This window comes from Castanea sativa, chromosome 5 (genome assembly GCF_040712315.1).
Source record: "Castanea sativa cultivar Marrone di Chiusa Pesio chromosome 5, ASM4071231v1".
In the NCBI taxonomy this organism is placed as follows: Eukaryota; Viridiplantae; Streptophyta; class Magnoliopsida; order Fagales; family Fagaceae; genus Castanea; species Castanea sativa.
In genome coordinates this window covers 56953384-56966588 of record NC_134017.1, presented here as the reverse complement: position 1 = coordinate 56966588, position 13205 = coordinate 56953384, and positions in this window count along the sequence as shown.

Genomic DNA, 13205 nt, shown 5'->3' with positions numbered 1-13205 from the left:
AAGGTTTATATATTCTTGGGAGCATATATGTTGAATATGCACTGGTCAATGAACTATCTATAGACTAAAGAGCAATAAAAAAAGGAAAATTATAGAGGAACAATACTATTCACCTTCGATTTTCCTTTTACATTGTATTTTATTTGTATATTAAATCTTTTTAATTTTTTAATTATTTCTTTTTTTTCATACGCAAAACCATCATTCACTCTCTTCCTTCATATATAACAACCACTGTCCATTCTCTTCTTTTATGTTTGAAATATGTAAAAAAAAAAAACTAAATGCAAAATAAATAGTGCCAATATAAATTTACGTGGTTATAATAATAATTATATATTTTTCACAACTTTGCATAAATTGATGTGGGTGAATTTTAGCTTAATTGCCTAAAAATGTGATATGTTATCTATTATACAAGCATTGATGCGATTACCCTCGGTCAAGTAATTTTTTTTTTTTCATTCTCAAAAAAAAAAAGTAAGTTTTTTTTTTCAACTATCCTCTTTTCAAATACAACTTTAGCACCAGTTTGGTTTTCAAATACAACTTTAGCACCAGTTTGGTTGGAAAGAAAGGTGGAGAGAAAAAAAAAATATGAGAGAAAATGGTGGGGCCTAGAAATTTTCACCTCGGGCCCAACATTTGGAAAAAAAAAAGTGTTTTTCTCCCAAAATTTGGGAGAAAATTAGTTTTTTTTTTTTGGTGCTTAACTTTTAGTCTTTTTTTTTCATTAACTTGTAGTTTTTTTTATATATATAATATTAAATATTTTTCTTGGTACTAAGGGCACAGGAGTAAATTTATACAATCTATCTTTTATATCTTCTCATTTTCCTTTTCAACTAAATAAAAAAGTTTTTTATCCCTTCACTTTTCACCCCTTCCCAACCAAACACTAGGAGAAAAAACTAAAATTTCTTCTACCCTCTCACTTTTTCATCCCCATAACACAAAAAAACTCTTATTACATATCAATTTTTTTAATAAAGATAAAAAGCTTTTGAGAGAGAGAGAGAGAGAGCTCTAAACTTGTTAAAATTTATTACTTCCACTTCATGATTAATGTTCTTTAAAACCAAGATATCACTAAGTTTATTTTGTGAGCATGTATGTGTAGAAGGGTGTCTTTGATGGAGTCTAGGCCTTCAAGTTTTTTTTTTTTTTTTGCTCTCAAATAGAATTTTATTCTAGTCCAATCTAAAGTGTATATGTGTATGAAACTCCTTTCTGAAAATTTGAACCTCGGCCTTTATCCTTTCACACCTCACAAATACTTATACTTGTGGAGTAACCATCATGCCAATGGTGCACGATGAAAAGTTTAATTAGTTAAAAATATGTAATTGGAGAAATCGTGACTATCTTTATTTTTATTTTTTTTTAATTGGAGAAATCATGACTATCTTTTATATATATATATATAAAAGTTGTTACAACAAATGGTGAAAGAAGATTTGAACCTTGCTTCTCCTCATAAAGAAGAACGAATAAAGATACCAGGCTACAAAGCTCTTAACATTATCTTTAACAACATCTGGATTAAAATTTATTTGCATCAATACAAAACATTTCTGAGTATCTTATGGACCACATCAATGGAATGCTAAAGTTAGTTCCATAGTATCATGCAAAGAATAGTCCCGTAGTGGACCACAATCACCACATCAATGTATACCCTTTTGTATTTTCTGGTAAATCGCAGAGACCCCTCCCCCTGAAAGCAAATTTGGATTCTTAAGTACAACTTGTACACACTTTTTAGTTTTCACGAGGGATGTTCATGCACGTTCTTAACATAAGCTGCAAGAGTAAAAATTTTACATCATCACTCCATTTCTCACTGAAGCTAAATAAAAAGGTTAAAATGTACCTATAAAAATTGCTAAAATGTCAACCACTCACTATCTTACACTTGTAGCAATTGCAATTGATTCTATATATGGATATTTTAAAATTGTAGATGTTCTTACGTTAACCGTGAATATTGATATACGTAAACGAGTTTAAGAAAATATTATATTTTTAAAAAAAAGAGGTTGGTGAAATTTGCTTTCCATGCATATAATCTTTACTTTACTAATTGCGTGAAGAACTTTGTTTTCCACACATGTAGTGTATACTTCACAATGCACACTTCAGTCAATTAAAAAAGAGGGAGTCTCAAACTCTGATTTTCACACAAATAGTGTATTCTTCACTAAATACACACTTCAGCCCGTTAATATAGAGGAAGATTCACACTCTAGTTTTCTGAATAAATGAGAGTAGACTATGATATTGAGCTTTTTGTTTATACCTTATTTACCTCAATAAAATATTTGTGGGAGAAAAAAAAATGTTGTAAATTTGTAGTGTGCTAGCTGTCTAGTCAACCGATGGACCTGACCCACCCGCCTCTACCGACCGAACCCGAACCGCTGCCGACCGAAGCAACTTCTCTGACGGTCGGCGACGGATTGCTTCCTCCAGAACCCGACTTTGACGGGTCGGACGTCGATTCTCCTTCTTCAAAATCCGAGAAACCCGATCTGACCGACCCACAAATATTTCAGCGTTATTTGATAAATCTGGTGAGTTTTGAGATGTTTTTTGGCTAGATCTTGGCTAGATCCGACGAGATTTCGTTAGATCTAATCGAGTTCTTGGCTAGATCCAGTGAGATTTTGTCAGATATAGTCGATTTCTTGGCTAGATCCGGCTAAATTTCGCCAAATTTAGTCAAGATCTTGGGTATTTCCTGCGAAATCTCAAAGGATTTTGGCCAATTTTCATCTTTCGGCGAGTTTTGAGATGTTTTTTGGCTAGAGCTGGCGAGATTTCATTAGATCTAGTTGAGTTCTTAGCTAGATTCGGTGAGATTTCGCCAAATCTAGTTGAGATCTTGGCTATTTCCGACGAAATCTCAAAGGATTTTGGCCAATTTTCATCGATTTTCCAAATCCCGACTCCAACCTAACCCGACCGCCACTCATTGGTGTTCCAACCCACCTGAACCGATCATCCTCTCGGTCAGCGGCGGGTTGAAAGTTTGTCCACTTGATCTGGTCGAGTCAAATGTGGGTTGAGCACAAACTCGATCCAACCTAACATGACCCGTGGACAGGCCTATAAGAAAGACCATTATGAAAAATTTGTACTTAGACAACTACATCTTTTAGAAAAGTATTAACCATTTCTTTGTTATATCTTGAAATGACCCCTCACAATGACAGTACCATGTAATTGTTTATATATAATTACTCATATCCATTTAGTAAACACCTCCTGCATTACAATTGGAAATATTAAAAATCAATAGTCCAACAGGAAATCTTTTTATTTTATGTAATTTAGTTGAATACTCTATTGATGAGGCAAAGACTTTCTTGCAAACCAAGAAAAAAAAAACAAAAAATATATATGCATTGGTTGTAGTCAAACACGACCATATATAAGAATACTTTATATTTTTTGTTTTTCTTTTAGGGAATTAAGAGCCTCTCCAATAGTTTAGGTAAAGGTAAAATATTGTCTATAATAGAGAATGAGACTATAAAAATAGTCTCCAATGGGTTTTCTATACATAATTTTTGTTTTTTTTGCTAATGAATAGTAGCTCATCAAATCTGATGGGCTACTATTTATTCTTCAAATGTTTTTTCTATTATAATAATTAGATATTGAATAAAAAAATGTTGAAAGATCTATAGTTGTTAAAAAAAGAATAAAGAATGAATGAAGAAATAATATTTAAATGAGATAGAGAATGTGATAGATAATTTGTTGAAAATATATTTGAAAAAGTGGATTGGTAATAACTAAATGTCACTATTCATTCTTCAAACAGTACAAAAATTTGAATAATATGCTGAAGATTATCTAAGGATACTTGTTTTTGTTTGGTTAGACTGTTAGGATTGACTAGCGGAAATGAATCTCAATCAATCACCATCAAAAGTCGCTTTACTTGATTTAAAAGTTCAGTCAATATCAACCCGTAGTAGGTACTTTATTATTGTAGTTCTATTATTAGAGTGATAAACAAGAAAGTTTTTGAGAATGTTGAAGAACTTTCATAGTTTCGCCCGCCTAGCACAAAGTGAGATAGTCTAGAAGCTTTGTTTGGATTGCGTTTTTGGCTTTAGGCTTATAAATAAGTAATTTTAAAAGTGAACCGCAATTGAAAAATAATTTTTTTATTGTTTTTAGTTTTCAGTAAAATAAACAGTATCTAAATGTACATAAAATTTTATTTGTGAAAGTAAAATCCTCTCAATTTACGAGAGTATCACTTTGATCTTTTATTTATTTATTTATGAATATGCTATAAACACAAGGGTGTCACTTTGTAGGATTGAGATCAGGTTCAATACCTTAAGTATTGCATTTGATGCAATTCTTATAAAGGATTGAGATTGGTTAAAAAAGTTAAGAAAATTGAAATAAAGTAAAAGGTAAAACTTAAAAATGTAAAAAGTACATTTTTTTTGTGAGACATGATAGAATGAATTGCACCAGATCCTAATTCGTAAGACAGAGAATCAACAATTATGAATAAATAACATTAATAGAGTTGTACCAGAAAAAGAAAGTTATGGAGTGACTGTAATTAGTTACGAGAATTAATTATCAATAAAAATTTGGAATTAACTTTATAGGTTTTTCGTAGAAGAAGAATTAACTTAATTATAAGGGATACATTTTGACATTTATCTATCTATCTATTTATAATATATTATAAAAGTTCTTACAAAAAAATATATTATAAAAGTTGGATTTCAAAACGAGTGGATACATATTATGAGGACACGTATTTCTTTGCCAAAACCTATAACATGACATGTGGTTTTTTTTCTCCACTTCGTAGGAGTTTCCCTCTCATCTAGGGTGAGCCTTTCTTTCACAAAGGGTGAGCCTTTCTTTCACAACGACGCCCCTTGGCTACGTCGTGGCCCCTTAACGTTTTTCTTCCCCCACAACCCCCATATTCCTCCCACCCCTCTGCCCCTGAATGGACTAGGGATGGACTCAGACTTTTGGCAATGTATTCAAAATATCTCGCTAACAATTGAGGAGGAAACCAACATCGTTATCATGCATAACCACTGGCAAAGGACATTGGAGGAATGTTCACTCAACCTTATTGGAAGACTACTCATGGACAAACCGAACAATCAAAGGGCAGCGAAAAACCTTTTCTAGTCCATCTAGAAGTTTGGGAATGACCTAAAAATTGTTGACATTAGGAACACTCTGTTCCAGTTCCATTTCAAGCTCGAGAGCCAATTACAGTGGGTTGTCGACAACGGACCTTGGAGTTTTGACTATTACCAGCTTATCGTCCGAAGGTGGGAAAAAGGCATGACAACACAAAACATTAACTTCCCTAGTATTCTGTGTGGGTACAGGTCTGGGGACTGCCTTTTGACTTACTAAACGTGGAGGCGGCCAACGATATCGGTCGAGGCTTAGGAAGGGTTATCGAGATAGATAACAAGGCTTTCTCTATTGAACAAGTGAGGTTTCTTCGTGTGAGAGTTGAAATACCTCTAACACAACCAATGCAAAGAAGAAGCCTAATTGTAAGCCTGGAGGGAGATAGGACATGGGTTGCTTTTTTATATGAATGGATTGTTGGCCCGTGCTTTTCGTGTAGAAAGCTTGGTCATGAAGCGAAGGTATGCACCAAAACAAAACTGGGTACAACCGAAAGGGAGCTATCATATGGAGAGTGGCTTAAAGCCAGTGGACAGCAAAGGCTAGAAGGGACGGATGGAAGATCCAAAGCCTGCCAAAGCAACCATACGACGAATTAGATTCACAAAGGACGGGGTCGTTGGTCCTAGGGCAGCACCGTTGACTATGGGTGTTGAATCCTAAAAAGGAAAGGATCCAAGACAAGGTTCTGATACTGGGCTGGCCCACCATGTACAGGAGGAAATCACGGACCCAATTATTAATAATATATTTTACCAACAAGGACACCAAGGGTCAAAACCGGACATGCATAACCCCACCCCATGTAAGGAAATAATATTTTGATGAGGATGGGACATTAGTGCATGGCCAAGCAATGCGTATTAGCCTCTCACGTCCAGGGACGTCGCAAAGGAAGTGGATGAAGATTTCGAGGCCACAAAACATGAGTATGGAGCTAAATGAACCACTATCTACCATAGGAGTAGGGTAGAAAACGCAAAATACAGTGGCGTTTGTGAACTGTGAAGAGTCAAAAGATGATGATGGTAAGAGGAGTAATACCACTACAGGGTCATATCCCTTCATCTTAACAATGGCGGATGCTGGGTCCCAGCTCCGCTGATTGCAATGATCATTATGGGCTAGAACTGCTGAGGGCTTGGGAACCGCCAAGCAGTTCAAGTACTCATCGACCTGGTGAGATCAAAAGGACCCACAATTTTGTTTCTAATAGAAACTAAGCTGTCAATGCAAGAGATTGATCCGATTAAGACCAAACTGGGGTTTCACTCCATGCTAGCAGTCCTAAGTACCCGAAGAAGCGGTGGACGAGCTCTCCTATGGAAAGATAATGTAACAGTTGACCCACAAACTTTTTCCCGTAACCATATTGATGTATATGTCTCTATCCCTCTGTAGGAACAATGGAGATTTACTAGGCTGTACACATCAAAAATATTTAACACGTCATAATGACTTTCCTTAAATACTCCTCAACAAATTAATTACTGTTATACATATTTGACATTTGTAAAGTTTATTGCTTAAATAATTGTAAGAGTAAATGTGTCTCCTTAAATTACTCCCAAAAAAACCTCTCATTTTTACGTTAATTGGGTTGTCACCTAATGCCTAGAAACTACACTATTTTAAATAAAATAAAAAATAGCAGTCAAACGTTGAAGTAATTAAAAAAAATTAAGAAAATACAATTACTCCTAAAAAAATGAAGGAAAAAATTCCAATAATATTTCATTATCATTGCATTAAACTGATGACTACTTCATTTAATTAGACACATATTGCCATATTCCATCTTTTCAAACAAAACAAAAAATTACTTGCAATTATATATATATATACACACACACACATATTGAGTCTTATAAAATATATATATATATATATATATATATATATATATATATATATATATATAGAGAGAGAGAGAGAGAGAGAGAGAGAGGGGGGGGGGTAGAGAGTAATAAGAATAATGAGAGTTGAGTTTTAATTGAAAATTAAATGTGGGTCCGAGAGTATCAGCGGTAACAATTTATTTGAGAAGAAAGAAGACCAAATGGGATTCTAAAAGAAGAGAGGACCAAATGGTTGAATTTTCCATTAAAAAAAATGATAGAATAAAATGTCAATAAAGTTAATCATAAAAGAGGGGGAAAGGAGAAAAAAAATAAATTAAACAATGATGGAATCATTGTATAGGTGATAACTTAAAACGGCAAGTAGGGAAAAACAGAAAATAAATAAAATAAGAATAAGAAAAGAAGAATAATGCTAGACATACATAAGGAGAAAAATATAGAGAAAATTCTAATAAAATAATTACTCTTAAAAAACCAATGAAAGGAAATACAACTTCCAAAAATATTTCCTTTCAGAAATTAAATTTTGTGTGCATAAACTCAACATAAAAGTGTTGTGTTACATTGGAAACACATATTTGTTTAAGTCTCAAGGCTTCAATATTAAAATGTGCAAATAATAAAATATTAAAATCTGTTTAAATCTTCTCTCTCAGCCCAAAAAAAAAAAAATCTGTTTAAATCTTAAGGTTTGCATTTCTTAATTTTTAGTTGCATGTTTCATGATTGAGTTCTTTGAGAAGATGAGACGTAAAATAGGTAAAGGTTTATATATTTTAAACCAAATACTTCATAAAATAACCGTGCAAAGAAAGGGTTAAGAACTAATTAAAAAAAAAAAACGTGTGTTTTTTTTTGATAAATAAACTAGGACATGTACGGAGTAATGATTGTGTGGAATTAAAAAAAAAAAAAAAATTTAAGCCCTTATGTTGTCGTTTCTACGTTTTTTTTTTTTATAATGAAAATGGGAGGTCTTATTTATATAATATAAAGTTTATACATCACCAATACTCGAATGTCGGGCACATAGTCTATTAACCCCGAGGCCGGCCAAATCCCTTACATAGCACAAATATACAAAACTGGGATAGGTATTATATACAGACAATAGGTTCTATTGGTAAGCTCCCTGTTTCGCTAGTGCGACCGCACATTCATTAGCTTCACGGTAAATGTGCTGCACTTGCACCTCCCAGTCCTGGTCCATGAGGCTCCTGCAATCACAGATTAAAGGCATCATATTAGTAGGGTAACTTGCTTTGTTATTGGTTAACCATGATAGCACTACACTAGAGTCAAGTTCAAGTTGTATAAACTTAAAACCCATATTCCATGCCATTGCCAAACCTTGCCGGACAGCTGCCAACTCAACCATATTATTTGATGCTAGTCCCAAATTAAGTGAAAATCCTAAGATCCATCCACCCGAGTGATCCCGTAATATTCCCCCTGCACCTACTATTCCTGGGTCACTATTGCACCACTATTAGTGTTTAGTTTAATATAGGGATTAGGGGGCACTTTCCATCGTATAATCTACGGGATTCTAACCTGGCTCCGATTCGTAGTGCCAGCTAAGAAGTAAAAAAATCCGTAGCGGCTTGCACGGAGGAGTGGATAAGGCTATGTTGGGATCGAGATTGATTCTTGAAAATCCTTTCATTGCGAGCTAACTAGAGATTCCAACAAATGAAAGGAAAATAAACTCGCCCAGGGAGTTGATGGTGCATAATAACAATATCAGCAATTGCATTGCACCGGAGCCAATCTTGCAAAGACATGTGAAAGAAGGACATGGGCAAGATTCCCGAGGATTGACTCCAAGCCTCTTTTGCCCAGGGACAATCTCGTAGTATATGTATGGTCATTTTCGGGTTGTGGCATCTAGGACAGTGGTTATCCAGATGGTTGCACCCAATAATTAGGAATTGTTTAGTGGGCAACCGATTGCGCATAACTTTCCAGAAGAAAATTTGGATCTTTTTTGGGCATTGTAAAGCCCAAATCTAGTTCCATATCGATTTATTCCAAAATACTTGTTGTTGATGAAAAAGAAATTTGGAAGCAGATTTAACTGAATAGTTACCATTGTTATGGGGCCACATAAAAGTGTTAGAGTTTATAGAAAAGTGTGCCACAGGAATACCCTGGATAAGGTTTTAAAGCTGGGGGGAAAGAAGGAGGTTGAGAGAGTCGAATTGTGATGCCCCAATTTGATTGATTGTGTGATGTGTGTGAGTGTGTGATGAGTCCCACATCGGGTATTTACTCGGTTAAACTAGGTTTTATTAACAACTGCAAGAAGTCTTAATTGTGACTAATCCTTTTGAGGTATAGTGCAGATGCGGCTAGCGCTTTTCCTTGGGTCATTACACGAATGACCAAGAGTGATTAGTCCTCAATGAACTAATCCTACGATCTTCATCATGGAGGAAGAGGGGACCTTCGATATAACTGTGAAGGGAGCATTGAGGAAGCCAAGGGTCCTTCCAAATCTGAATAGTTTGCCCATTCTCGACAATCCAACTCATGCCCTCAAGTAACAAATTGACCTCTATCAAGAAAGCTTTCCAAATATGGGACCCTCTTGAATTTCATGGACTAGTAAACAGGGTTGTGTGTGGGAAGTATATAGCTTTTAGAACTTGGGCCCGAAGCATGTTAGGATTTGTATATAGGTGTCAGGCCTAGTTCATGAGAATCACGTGATTTCTATGACAGGTGGATAGTATTCCTACCCTACCAGCCTCTTTGGGTAAAGTGACGGTTTCCCAATTAACCGTGTGGCAGCCTCTATGTTGAGCAGTATCCCCCTATAGTAATTTGCAACTCATTTTGTCTATCTGGTGACTAATCTTTTGAGGAAGGAGCATGGTTTGCATAGCGTAGATTGGGATGGATGTCACAGATGCTTTTATGAGGGTGGCCAGGCTAGCCATAGATAAATATTTTGCTTGCCATCCTTCAATTTTCATTTGTATTATGTCCACTAAATATTGATATGATTGTGTTGTTCGGTGGGTGGTAAAAATAGGTGTCCTTAGATATGTGCCAATGCAGTCCGTGGTTGGGATACCAAAGATGCTAGCCACCTGCACTTTTATACGCCTAGTTGTACTAAGGGAAAACCATAGCCGCGATTTGGTAACACTTATAAGCTGGCCCTAAGAGTCGCAAAAGTTTTGTAGGATTCTACGTAAATTCTTGTAGTCCCTGGCCTTGGCTTTAGTGAAAAGAAAGATATCGTCAGCGAAAAACAAATGCGAGAAGCTTACCCTACCCCCAAAATTTATAGGGTGGATAAGCCTATCTTGAATAGCCTCTTCCAACTTGATTGACAACCTTTCCAAACAAAGGAAAAAAAGATATGGTAATAAAGGATCGCCCTGTCTGATGCCCCTACTTGGCACCACTTTCGGGAGAGGGGTCTTATTCCATAGAATGTAAATAGAGGAGATCATATTCATGATGAGTGTAATGAGGTTTGGTGGCATTTGAAAAAATTCTAGCGATTCCTTAAAAAAAGACCATTCTAACCGATCATACGCTTTTTTGAGATCCAATTTTATTGCAACGTACCTCTACCCCGTCTAGATTTTAACGTCCGAATTACCTACTGGACAAGGATAATATTATCACTCGTTCTACGGCCCAGCACAAACTCGGCCTGATAGGGTTTATAACCTCAGCAATATAAGGTTTGAGCCATTGCACGATGATTCGAGATAGCAACCTGTATAAGATATTATAGAGACTAATTGGTCGAAATTGAGTGATCAATTCGGGATGTGCTACTTTTGGTATAAGGACCAGGTTTGTTGTACCCCATGTTGGTGGAATATTAAGGGTCTGTTTGGTTTACAATCTCAAACTCACATTTTTATATTTTAAAAAACTTTACACACTTTTCCACACACTTTTTCACCCACACAAATTTCAAAAAATTACAAAAATCTCATCTCAAACTACTTTATCAAACACCCCTTAAGTTGCTCAAAAATCTCTTGAATGATCTAAATTACACTTGTGCCCAAACTAATCCATTTTTTTTGGAAGAAAAGAGCATGATAACCATTTGGCTTTAGGGCCTTCAAAGGAGGGAGATACCTAATATTCCTAATTATTTCATCAGGTTGGGGAATACAAAATAGAGACTGGGCATGTTCTAGGAAAGGACTATATTGACAACAATGCATCGCACTCCTAGGTGGAGGACGCATATGAGCTGACGTAGCGTGAAACAATTTTTTAAAAGCATCATTAATATGTTGAAGTAATGGTTCTACAGTAAGCCATAACCCATGTCATCTTTTAAGGTAACCATTTGCGATTGACTACGTCGTTGAATGGTTTTAAGGTGAAAATATTTAGTATTCGCATCCCTATAATTTAACCACATGATCCTAGATTTGAGTTGCCAATATAAATATTCTTGATGGAGAATGGTGTTATGTTCTTAGGTAAGCTGTTGTTCGAGCGAGTATAAAAAAGCGGATGGTTTCCTAGTTAAATCCACTTAGAGCCCCCGAAGCCTAGCTAAAATACGATTATTGCACTGGAATAAATTTTTGAAATGGTATTTATTCCAGGCATGAATGTTGTCCATTAAAAAATCTAGACGACGAGGGAACCTAGATAGGGAGGAGGAAGTAGATGGGATTTTTCCGATGCTTTCCAGCTATCCTTCAATAAGGAAGGGAAGGTAGGATCAGAAAGTCACATTTGCTCAAACTGAAACGGCTTGGGAGATTTCCGCTCTAAGGGGTCAATTATAAGCAAAATGGGACAGTGGCCAGACTTAACCCTAGGAAGATGGTGTATTTCTGTTGCAGGAAAAAGAATTTTCCATTCGGCATTTCCCAACCCTCTATCCAACATTTCTTCAATATTACATTGTCAAACTGGGCTTTTATTGGTCCACGTAAAGCAAGGACCCTGGAACCTAGGTCCATGAGTCCACACTTATCCATGCAATTTCTAAATGCAGATATGCTATTTCTATTTAAAGGTAAACCCCCAATTTTTTTGTCTTCCGAAATCATATCATTAAAGTCTCCCAATAGAACCCAAGGTAAAGATACTACATTAGCAAGATTTTGTAAATATTCCCAAAAAATTTTACGCTTATTAAAATTACGAGAAGCATATACGGCTGTAAGTAAAAAGGAAAGAGATGGAGATGATACATTCATAAGTGCATAGATTCTATACTCACTATGGGTGAGAATTTCCACTTTAAAGAAGGGACTTTCATTCCATAACAGTCATATGCCTCCGAAGAAACCAATAGGATCCACTCGTCGAGAGTGAGTATAGGGAAGAGTATTAATAACCGCTTGAGCCCTCTCCTTAGCAATGCGGGGCTCTACAATAATAAGAATTTGTGATTAATGCCTACGATGGAGTTCACTGGCATTGTTACGAAAAGCCACGCTGCCTGCTTCCTGGCAGTTCCAAGCAATCATCTTCATTGAAGAGGTATTAGGATTCAAATAGTCATTCGGGACCCCCTAGGTCCTCGGGGTCCTCACTGCAGATCGAGTGAGGCACTGATGCCTCGCTGTGGTTGTCTTGATACGATACATCTATTCCAGTTCACCGAGCCTTTCCCAGTACGTGACGAACACAACAAATTGATTTGTCCAATTGTCCTATTTATACTATTCCTTTGTACCATATTCATTGAAAATTAAATAAATAAAAATTTCTTGACATACCCATTATTATTTTTTTATAGAGAAAAAAAAATCAACACCCCTCTTTCGATAAAAATTATATTAAGAAGGATAATTTTGAATTTTGTTTTTTTAATGAAGGATAAATTTGAAAACTTATACCTTATTATTTAAAATACAATGTATCAAATGATGCATTTGCTAAATATTGATATGGGATAGTAATTTAAAAACTTGAATTTTCCACACAAGCCTAACGATATGGGATAGTTGTCAAATGTTGATGCATTTGCCAGCAAAACTATATGAAATATAAACTCAACCTTTTAACTTTACTAGTGTCTGCAAATTACTCAGATTTGCTAATTGCAACTTATCATCAGTTAACTAGTTACACCACTTCAGAAGATAAAGATGTCTCAGCTTTTTCATCTTCCATATCACGAGAAATGATATGTCCACAACA